This window comes from Physeter macrocephalus, chromosome 15 (assembly GCF_002837175.3).
Source record: "Physeter macrocephalus isolate SW-GA chromosome 15, ASM283717v5, whole genome shotgun sequence".
Lineage (NCBI taxonomy): Eukaryota > Metazoa > Chordata > Mammalia > Artiodactyla > Physeteridae > Physeter > Physeter macrocephalus.
The window spans coordinates 72,552,006-72,563,537 of record NC_041228.1 but is presented as its reverse complement, the minus strand read 5'-3'; the positions used below and the strand labels follow the sequence as shown (position 1 = coordinate 72,563,537).

Below are 11,532 nucleotides of genomic sequence, written 5' to 3'. Positions count from 1 at the left end.
CTTTCTCTGGTGCCTTTTTCTTAGCACCTCCTCCTTAGCAGAGGTTGGATCAAATATGGGCATCAGATAGGTTACCGGTCACAGCATCTTCCTTTGGTTCAGTCCTGGGACGGTGAGAGGGAGAGAAGCTGTTCCTCTCATTTCTCCCACCAATTCCTCTTGGATGTGGTCCTTATTTAAAACCATCAGAAATACTCTTTACATAGGACATCAAAATTCTAGAGCCGAGGAATCAGAAAGTTCATACTTGAACCATCCCTATGGCACATCCCTGCTAGCATCTTCCCAAGAATTGCTTTACATTAATATTATGCTGTAAAATGTAAAAAAATTACACTGAAAGGGGAGAACTCCCGCCTCAGTGTCTCTTCCCTCCACCGTCGCTGAGTGGCCAGGGAACCCGAGGGGAAGGTGGCAGCGACCCTCGACCCCAGCCCCCCGACCCTGCTCAAGGCCGCACCACCTCTGGCGCTAGGGATGCACCCGCCTCCAAAGCCAGGTCCACCCCTGGGGCCGCGCACCAGGAGAAAAGGCAAGGTGGAGGCTTAGAAGACCTTGAGCTCACCTCCTCCCGCGAGAACACCAAGTCACAGGTAACTGCTGAACAACCATCAGCAAAAAAGACTGGAACCCACCAAAAAAGATATTCTACGTCCAAAGACAAGAAATCACAAGGAATTGGTAGGAGGGGCACAGTCGTGATGTAATCAAATCTCATACCCCCTGAGTGGAGGTATTGTAATTATTTAATTATCCTCCACCAGCTGGAGAATAATTATATCGCAGAAGTTCTCCCACAGGAGTGAGTGTCCTGAGCCCCACGTCACGCTCTCCCGTCTGGGGGTCTGGCCTTGGGCGGAGAAGGCCCCAGAGCGTTTGGCTTTGAAGGCCAGTGGGTCTTGATCACAGGAGCTTCACAGGACTTGGGGAAACAGAGACTCAATTCTTGGAGGACACACACAAGGTCTCGTGTGCAGCAGAATCCAGGGCAAAAGCAGTGACGCTGTGGCTGTGGCTCTCTCTGGAGACCTACACGCTGGTGGCAAACATATCTAGGAGTCCTCATCTGAAGGAGGACACTTTCTATGGGACATTAGCACCAAGACCTGGTGCTACCCAACAGCCTATAGGCTCCAGTGCTGGGATACCTCAGGGCAAACAACCAACAGGGCGTGAACACAGCCCCACCGAACCACAGGCAGCCTGCCTAAAGACTCCCTGAGCTCACAGCCACCTCTCGACACCCCCTGACACAGCCCTGCCCACCATTGTGTCAAGAGCCAAATCCACGGCCCTCCCACCAGGAAGCCTCCGCAAGTCTCTAGACCGGCCTCACCCACCAGGGGGCAGACGCCAGAAGAAAGAAATACACAGTCCCACAGCATATGGAATTGAGTTCTTAAACACAGGTCAGAATCTACCCTGGGACCAGCTAGTCCCTGGCCGTTGGGTGGTGAGCGGAGAGTGTACTTCGGGGACACACAGGATATCCCCTACAGAGGGCCACTTCTCCAAGGTCGAGAACATAACTGAGCTTCCACATACGTAAAAATACAAATAGAATTTTAGACAAAATGAAACAGCAGAAAAAAATGTTCCAGACAAAGGAACAAGATAAAGCCCCAGAAGAACAACTAAGTCACGTGGAGATGGGCAATCTACCTGAGAAAGAGTGCACCGGAAGGGGAATATGCACTCTGCCAGATGCATTTCGATTGCGTGAACGCTGAACCATGCCCTTTCTCCTGTTGTTGACGCAGAGGCATGACGTCTCTATATGAAGATAATTGCCACTGAGTGACTCATTTGTCCTAGGACAGCTTCCAGCCTCTGTAACTCTTCTGGAGGGCGGCAGTCAATGGGTAAGACTAAATAGAAAGACTAGTGCTCAGTTCAGAGCCTATTTCCTGATCTCAGTTTGTAAGTGAACATTCAGGAGGGAGCCCATGGCCTGGAGAGAAAGCTGGTGACCAGGGAAGAACAGAAGAGTGGTTTCCACTGCCGCCTGCCATGATGAGCTGCCACTGGCGCAGCAGCTGAATCTGCCGGTGCAGTGATTGCAACCGTGAAAGACTGGAGGAGAAAGACAGCCCTTTGTGGCAGCAGCAGCCACGGGGCAGGTAAGTGGTCACACTAACTCTGGAATTTGGGAAGGGTTTTGTTGTCATTTTCAGCTGAGACCCCAACCAGATAATGAATGTTCCCACTAAAAGTAACTTGAAATGACTATTATTGTCAAAGTATCTAGAGAATTAATGAGACGAATGTCACCACAGAAGAAGGCTCTAGACCCAGGTCAAAGGGCACTCACTACAGACCAAGTAAACAGACAAGGTTACTCCTGGGATAATAAATGACAACAAAACCAGTTGCTAAAGAGCTTCCCGAAGGTTACGGGTGAGCATCTGCTGATATAAGGGCAAAAACTTACTACAAATAGTAATAAAGGCCCTAATGGAACATAGAGGGTACAGTTTTGTGTTCAAGATAATGTTTCATAATTAGTATTTCATTATGTGAGTTACATGTATCCATAGCCTTTTTTTCTTTAAAATATTAAATATTTAATATAAAATATTTTATATTAAAATATAAAAAACTTAAAGCATTGATGTGAAGAACCCCCTTCCTGAAGAAGCAGAGTCCTGGGCATTGTGTGTCCCAGGAATCTGGTCAGGTTCAGTGAGCTGTGGGGTCTTCCATGGAACTCAGGTGGGGTGACCCAAGTGGTAGGTTCACAGGGAAAAATTTCAAACGAAAACCAAGCAGACCATACAACAGATTTATTTGTTGGAGAGAGCGAGATGAGGAGAGAAGCTCCTGGTGTGAGGCAAAGGTACAGGATCCTAGGAAGACGGATGAGAGCAAGTGGATTCTGAGCAGGGGCTGGTTGGGGGACCCTGGGGAGTACCCTGAAGCCAAGAAAGTAGCTGCCGCCTTGTTACCGAGGACCGTAGGCTCCAGAGCCTCGCGGTGGGAGGAGAGGTACTGATGACCCGGACAGCACGGAGTGTTTCAGGGATCTCTTGCTGGGCAGCTGAGCCCCAACAAGGCAACAATGACTGATTATGTCTCACGGTTCTACTAGTTTGCAGTCTGGGTGGTTCTTTTGCTGATTATGGATGGCTCGACAGGGGCCTCACTCAAGCTGGCCTCACTCACGCGTCTGGCAGTTGGCATTGGCTGTTGACTAGAGCAACTTGGCTCTCCTCCAAGTGGCCTCTCATCCCCCAGGAGGCTATACCCAGCTTCTTCAGAATGTACTGGCTTCAGGCTTCCGAGAGAACAAGAGCAGAACCTGCAAACTCTTTTAAGGACTAGGTTTTGTAATGGATAGGATGTACCTTACCTTATGTCCTGTGGGTCAACGACACTTACAAAGTCAGTCCGGATTCAAGGAGGGTGGAGAAATAGGCTCTACCTTTTGGTGGGGAGAACAAGAAACACTGAAGAGGAGTGTGGATATTTAATACATGGAGCTTTTGTTTTAATATGGCTTATTTCTTCGGGGGATATACGTTATGCTACATAGACAGTCCTGATTCTTTCTCCTTATTTTCTCGATATCATATAGCACTTTCTAAACTTATTCAATAAGCATTTATTACATATCTATTATATTCTGGCATTGTGCTAGATGCTGGGAACCGATCAGCCCCTGTCTTCAAGGAATTTTTTCTTTCTTACCTAGAAAATCAGAGAAACAGGATCTGGGTGGGGTAGGATGGGGGAGAACAACAGCAGGACAGAGCTTGCGGGGAAGGATGGCAGTAGAAAGCCAGTGACATGGGAAGGTACAATAGGTTGGAAGGGAAGCAAGACTACATCATCGGATTTTTCCCAAAACTGCCTGTAAAGGAGAATTTTATTCTTCCCTTAAACTTAAATTTTTCTTTATTCTTTTCTTAAACTTAATTTTTCTTTTTTCAGGAATAATCTGACTTCAAAGAAAGGCAAAGTCAGTGCTGGGAGTTCTTGGCACTAGTGGGAAGTAGTTTTATTGTTCTGGAATGCCTCCTAGAGGAAGGAAATGTCCAGTGATGACCCAGAACTATGATAAGTCAAATCGGGGTCCTTCAGGCAATCTGCCAGACTCAGGGTTAGTGCCAAGCTTGTCCATTCAAGCAAGCTTTCCTGGAGCAATCTTACTGGTATGTGGAGCCATAGCAGCCCCTGAGCATGGTGGGAAGGAAGAGCCTCCTGCACTGGCAAGTCTCATTGGGGCACACATGCCATCTGTCACTTGTCTAGCCCACAGTTTACCATCCCCCCGCCCAAGTACACCAGTATGGGAGGAAAAACAGAAAACAGAGCCAGCTCTGTTCACTCCTTTGTTCGGCAGAGATGGCTGGCAGGGTGCCACCCACTCAGCTACAAAACAGCAGGGCTTAAAACAAGCACCATCTCATAGTCTCTCAAATCTCATGCCTTATGTTGCATAAAGAAGTCTTGGAAAATGTACTGTCAGCTGGCACTACGGAACTTCAAGTGGGTTTATTACTTTTGAAAACTCAGATTAAAACTCTGATTGTAATAATTTACATCACCTTCTTCTTCCGTAACACTCAGTTGTGGAAATATCTAAGTTTAGTGGATTTCCACGGGAACACTTGCGATATTTTCCTGAGGCAGATGGAGAACAAATAGCTTCCTTACAGGTGTTCAGATGATCCACTTTACTGAATTATACTGAAAAAAAACCTGGTACATTTTTTCATCTACATGTGCACTCATGTACCCTGCTATAGTGTCAGGATGGTCTTAAGTGGGTGCCCATTTCCTAGGAAACAGCAACTGCGTTTTCCACAGCCTTTCAGAACATCTGCCAGTGCTACCCAAACAAATCCTGGCATAATCAGGCAGTTCTAATGTAAATGTTTAACAGAGGCATGGGATTCTCCTCTGATTACTTTGCTGCTGCAGAGAAATAGGACCTAATTTAACATGAAGCCTGTAATTAGTGAAGAGTGCTCTTCTGCTAGGGCAAACTCAATCCCTTGCATTTTGATAATGACATATTCAGAACTGAAATTAAATTAAGCTAGAAAATCATAACTCTACCTTAGGGTAACACACTAAGTCCATCTCCTGTGGACTGTTTACAAAAAGTAAATCTAAATCACCAAGTGCCAGAGTCGACTGTATTGGGGGAATGGCAATTTTCTTGTTGGTTTACACTGGGATCGCCCACTCCTTCCGGCTTTTTTATTTATTTATATTGGTTGGTTGGTTGGTTGGTTTCTTTAAATGACACTGTGGGGAATGTGACTGGATACTCTACAGTTGATGTATTTCATTTATTTAAGAGAGCAATGATGATACAAATAATACAAATAGGCAATGATGTTCATCTTCATGTGGGCCTCTCCATATAGAACAAAAAGACCCTTCATCTTTTATTTTTCAAGTAGAAGAAGCAGGTTTGGCCAGCTAAGTGTCTCCAAGTCCCTGGTCATTTATTCCGAGGCATTGCTGTGGGGGCTTTTGTTGATGACCAGGGAAGCTCGCTTCTTATATATCTGGGGCTGCAGGCTGAGGGCTGAGCAGGAGATGCTGTCCTGTTCTACAGCTACTGGTAATGACAGACCTGGGACATCACCACAGGAGGGAGAGGCTGAGGTACAGGGGGTGGGCGAGATCATTGTACAGAAGAGATCAAGACACCGAGAGTGACGTGTACACCCTGCTATATCTAAAATGGATAACCAACAAGGACCTACTGTCTAGCACAGGGAACTCTGCTCAGTATTCTGTAACAACCTAAATGGGAAAAGAATTTGAAAGAGAATAGATACACGTAGATGTATAACTGAATCACTTTGTTGTACCCCTGTAACTAACACAACATTGTTAATCAACTCTACTCCCAGATAAAATTAAAAGTTAAGAAAAAAAAAAGACTCTGAGAGATCAGGCTGCTGTAAATGGCAATTTCCAAGAATTGTCAGAAGGGAATCTCAATCTTACGGGAGAATGATAGTGATCTAAAGTGAGCTAAAGTCATCAAGAAATGTAGGATAATGATCTGGGGATCCATGAGGACTTACAAGCAGTATTCTTTTTATCACATGATCTTCAAAGCCGGAAAGTTTTGGAGAAAAGGGAAGGAGAATAAAGTGGGAAGGAGGCAGAAGAAAGATATTTACTCTGCCTTTCAGTGGAACCGTACAAGGACGGTGGGAGAAAAAGAGCCATTTCTTGAGAGGATTACAGGGAAGGTGATGTCTTTGGGGAGAGCCAGGCTTTTGTTCTCTAAGGAAGGTGAAAGGAACATTTAGGGGCAAGGTTGAAAATATGGAGGATCTTGCTGATGATGGGTGGTGAGTTCTGAAGGGCACAGTGGAAGGATTTCTGGAATTAGAGATGGAGAGAGGTGAGAGAAGGAGAAAGAAAAGGGACGGTGCAGAGTCTCTCAGGGACTGGGGACTGGGGGACGGATGAGGGATGGCTGGAGTCTCAGGCTTCTAGTTGTAACTGTCAAGGAGGGAAAAAAGGCATAATGAGTTTAGTTCCTTGGCCAATCAAGGCATAGTGTGGTGCTGGGGGGTAGAAAAGTATGCATTTTAGGATTTCAGGAGCTTCCTCTTTATCCCTGAAGCATTAGGATAGTTATATTGCTGAAATTCACTGTACATTGTATTTTCTGGAAATTAGACTCCAGCCTTACCATCACTTTTTGTTGTTGCTCTTTGTTTAGTGACTTTCACGAGCTAATTCTGTAAAATCCATAACCTTTGTTATGTGGAACCACTGAGATCTCTGCTTGGTTAACTCACTGGTCAGCTAATGACTGGCCAGAAATTTCCTTACATGCTTTGGATCATTGTTTCCTATCTTTGCCAAGGGAATCTGCATGTGTGTTAAGGCATGCCTTAAATGGCAGTTTACAACTGTACCTTAGCTTTTGCTCCTGCTTTCAAATAATCTCAAGGTCAGCCAGAGGGGAAACATTAGGGTTTTCTCATGTCTTTCCTTGACATGTCCACAGACTTACACATGCATGTGGCTTTCTAGATTTCCATGAATGTGTCAGAGCTTTTCAAAGACCGTAGACATTTCATTCTCAAGACTTCTTTTATGGTTTTTGGAGCACTTCTTTCTAATCTTACTTTTTAAAGCTATGATTTAAAAATACTTTTTCTATAATAAAAAATGAAAAATAATATTTTTTGATTTTTTTTTTCCCAGACAGAAGCTATTCACATGATGTGCTGTTGTTGTTATAGACACACTTAATCAAACTTTGTATGTATAAATGATTAAATCATATAAATATTGGCCTTTTACTTGTTTGTCTTGAGAGGCAGGCACCATATCTTGTTTACCATTCTGGCTACAGTAAGCTAGTACAGTGGCTGACACCTAGTATTCACTCAGTAAATACACAGAGGCAAATTTGAGGACAGAAAATTTCTTTAAGGATGTCTGATGAATGATTGCCTCTTTACGAAATGTCTAAACGTGTCAGTGCTTTCACCGTTGGTGGTAACTGCAATGAGAGAAACACAGCTTTTGTCATTCCTATATTTAAAAAATCAAAGCTAAAATATACAGTAGTGAATGTGATACTCCAAACCGCTACTGACATGTCCCACGTCAGTTCTTATATTTTAGCATCCATTGTCTTCACGAGATATTTCTGCTCATTTTGGAAGAAATTGCTTTCTGGCCACAGCTTTGACCATCTCAGCTGATAACTTGGGACTCTTCAACTGTCAGAGAGTTAAAATGTTAATGGAAGTTGCTTTTACCAAGGACGTGTATCCTGCTTTCAGATGTAAATGTTCTGAAATTTACATTTTATGCTTTGCCGTTATTCAAACAGAAAAATCCTTGCGTGGAAAATAACAATATGCTTTTACTACAGTACATAATACGTGGTTAAGATGCTCTTCAAGTGAAATGAATGGATTTTTCAGGTAATCTTTCTGTTTAATCCCCAAATTTACTTTCTTTCTAATTCAGAATTTGCATCTGTATTACATTCATGTTGGACAGAAAAGAGCTTACACATTAGCCTGTGAATCAATCTCAGAAAAGTGTGAGGTAAGGTTTTATACTTTTCTTTTTATCAAGTGACTGCTTTAACTTTAAGGGGAAATCTAACCTGGAATTTTCATAAGAGGCATTTGTCACTGCGGAAAACTCTGGGAAGACATAGTTTCTTTGGTGCTGATATATTTGAATGCTGTTTTTGAGTCTAGTTGTTGAATTGATGGGAAATGAACACACAAGTATGTACAATGTCAAAAGCTAAACATCTCATTTAGATCAGTGGCAGAAGTAATCAGTCCTATTTTAGTGGAAACATCATGAAAAAATCGGAGTTCTGTAGATGTTCTCCACTCCCTCAATGTCTTCCAGACTTAAAAATTCCATAGGATTTCTGTAATATGACCAAAATGCAGCATTATTTATATGAAATGTATAGAGGGTGTGTGGTGCTTGGATCCAGAGAGACATAAAATAAGAGAAGAAATTCAATCATAGGACTGGCACCTTGCTTCATCAGAAATAAAGCATAATATCAGCAGTCTCATATTAGCATTTATTTTTGGATCAGGCTTTAGGACATTATCAAAGTAGACCACAGCTTGATGGCACTCAAAATAGATGGTTATTTAAGCAGGAAAAATAAATAGTTGTCTAACCTCATTAAAAATGCCAGCTGGGGGGCTTCCCGGGTGGCGCAGTGGTTGAGAGTCCGCCTGCCGATGCAGGGGACGCGGGTTCGCGCCCCGGTCCGGGGGGATCCCACGTGCCGCGGAGCGGCTGGGCCCGTGAGCCATGGCCGCTGAGCCTGCGCGTCCGGAGCCTGTGCTCCGCAACGGGAGAGGCCGCAGCAGTGAGAGGCCCGCGTACCGCAAAACAAACAAACAAACAAAAAATGCCAGTTGGTTTGTGATTTATTTTTTCTTTAGTTTTTCAGTTGATTATTATGACATTAGATAAACCCAGCGTGATTAGCAAATGCCACCAGGAAAATTTTCTAGGAAAGAAAAAGAAGTTAATGCTCAATGCCTTAACTTATTGAATGATATGACAAATTTATGGGAAAATGCGTTAGTTAGAACATTGATGTACTTCTCTTTTTCTAGCTGCCTCATTCAGTGGCATCCGTGGTGAAGGTTTTGCTTCTCAATAGCGGAGAGACGGCAAACGCAGAGGTTAGGCACGCGAACTTGGGAGCCACACTACCTGGGTTTAAAACCCAGCTTGGCTATGAAGTAGCCGTGTAACACTGGCAAGTCACTCAGCTTCTTCATTAGTTTCTTCATCTGTAAAATGGTGATAATAGTGATGACCTCATAGGGCTGGTATGAAGGTTAATTGAAATAATACATATCAAACACTTTGAACAGTACCTGACATAAAATGTGCTATATGTGTCTGCCAATATTAGTATTAGTAAATCATTTTATAGGACGCAAGATATTAGCAATTTTAAGAATAATTTATTAGTTATTCTTGCTAAAGAATATCCTTATATTATTGCTTTTACTCAATGATCTCTTCACCACTACTTTAGAAAGTAAATACCTTTTTTTTTTTTTTTTTTTAACTCCTGAGCCTTTTGCAGAATGGGAGCATTGGGGACATTTTCACTAAATTGTTCATCAGAAGATTCATTACCATTAGTTGAAGTCATGGCTACTTGCATCATTAGCTTAAATCAACCAGCGGGCAGCAGCGATTTCCTCAGCCTTTCCTTATGAATGACTTTTCCCTTGCCTGGACACTTGTTTTGGTTTAATTCTAGGTGAGTCACTGAGGATTTCTTTCTCAACTTACATATTTTTAAAATCTTGACAAATACTCATATATTTCCAGCGTTAGATTCAGTGCATATCTTTTAAAAGCCGAAAAGCCATTCCTCAAAGAACAGAAGGAGGGAAACCAAACCACTGGAAGCCTGAGGAGTACTTCTCTGATTGTGGTGAAGCACCAGCTTTTGTTCTGTTTTTAAATTCCCACACGCTACTGACCAAAACTTTTATAAAATACAGTAAAATGGAACTTCTATGAAACGTGATCATGTAGCTGGATGGCATGGCAGTCTCAAACTGCTATGAGAGTTCCTCAGCCCCTACTTGTAAATCCTGTATGTCTTCTGAAATGGAGCGGTAGCAAACACTGTGGGCTGGCACCTTGAGTAGTAACACTGATAACAGTGCATACTCACTCAGATGGGCATGTTTATGAGGGTTATTTTCGGGTATCAGTCTTGGTTTCTTAAATGAGTGGTAACAAATGTCCACTGTCCTTCACAGAGCTGGCCTTATAAATTACTTATCTCTCATTCAGTATTTAAATTCTAATTTTAAATACAATCTGTTAGTAACAGAAAACAGATCTGTATTTTCCTGAGGCCTGGGATAGGAGGGTAGTGACTGCAAAGTGTCACAAGAAACTTTCTGGGGTGCTGGAAATGTTTTAGATCTTGTTTATACTGGTTGATAATTAGACATAGGCATTTTTCTAAACTCTCTGAATTGTGCATGTATTATGAGTGCATTTTATTGAATGTGAATTATATTTCAGTAAAGTTGGTTATAAATCTTAGAAAATATGTTTAGATTTTAGAAAATACATTTTTGATCCGGGAGGAAGTGAAGAAATTGAAGAATAGACCTAATTCTCCCCTACCCTTTTCAAGATCAGGTATTGTGGACGCACATCTTTCTTACTCTGGTCCACACCATAATCCCATAACCCACCATACACCGTGTTGCACTGCTTGTTGACAGAACCTTGTGGTGTTGGGAGCTGCTTCACATGATAAAAGTGGACTTTGTACTCATTGCCTCATTGGCTTGGAAAGTCCTTTTTCATTTTCACAGAAGCCATTTCTCTAAAATAAGAAGACCCCAAATTCTTTCACAAGAAACTTTGGATTCCTTTTAGAATTTATGTTATTGTTCAAAGGTGAAATAAGCTTGGGTTTCTCAGAGTAATTTTAAATTAAAAATTTAAAACATTCAAGGCAGATTTTAGCAAGTTACACAATATGTAAATATTTTTGGTGAAGGAGTAACCATGCATGGACATATGTACACATGAAACTGATCTAAACTACAAAGTCACAGAATAAATATGAAAGTTCCTTCATAGTCTCTATAGTACGGGTGCACTCATGATTTAATTACTAGCAATAAAACTCTTCTGTATTCAAGAAGAGAATAATGATTGATTACTCAGGGAAGGCTAGGAATAAGTTTTTCTCTTCCATAATTACAAAGCAGGTAATTTCTTATTAAATGAGCAGAAAAAGTCTTTAAACTAACAAACCAATATGTTATGGTCCTACAAACGAAGTCGCACCCTTTTGGGCTGCTTATGTGTATGTTGGTTCCAGGAAATCCTCATTTGACCATCTTCAGTATTGCTGTGCTCAGCCCAGGTGGTTACCATATGACTCCCTGCTGTTGACTAGAATGCCCACGCCCCCTTTGTTTTTTTTTACTTAAATGCTGCTATTTGACTTTTTTTTTTTTTTTTTTGCGGTACGCGGGCCTCCCTCTGCTGCGGCCT

The 11,532-nt window shown here is 42.4% G+C and overlaps 1 long non-coding RNA gene across 1 annotated transcript in view; it reads left to right on the top strand.

The window, feature by feature from the left end:
- The first annotated feature begins 1,855 nt into the window (after positions 1-1,855).
- LOC114487917 (uncharacterized) overlaps positions 1,856-11,532 on the top strand; it is a 77,905-nt gene continuing 68,228 nt past the window's right edge. The window contains exons 1-2 of the long non-coding RNA XR_003683482.2: positions 1,856-2,120; positions 7,966-8,046. This is a non-coding gene — a long non-coding RNA (uncharacterized lncRNA). The remainder of the gene's footprint in view (positions 2,121-7,965; positions 8,047-11,532) is intronic.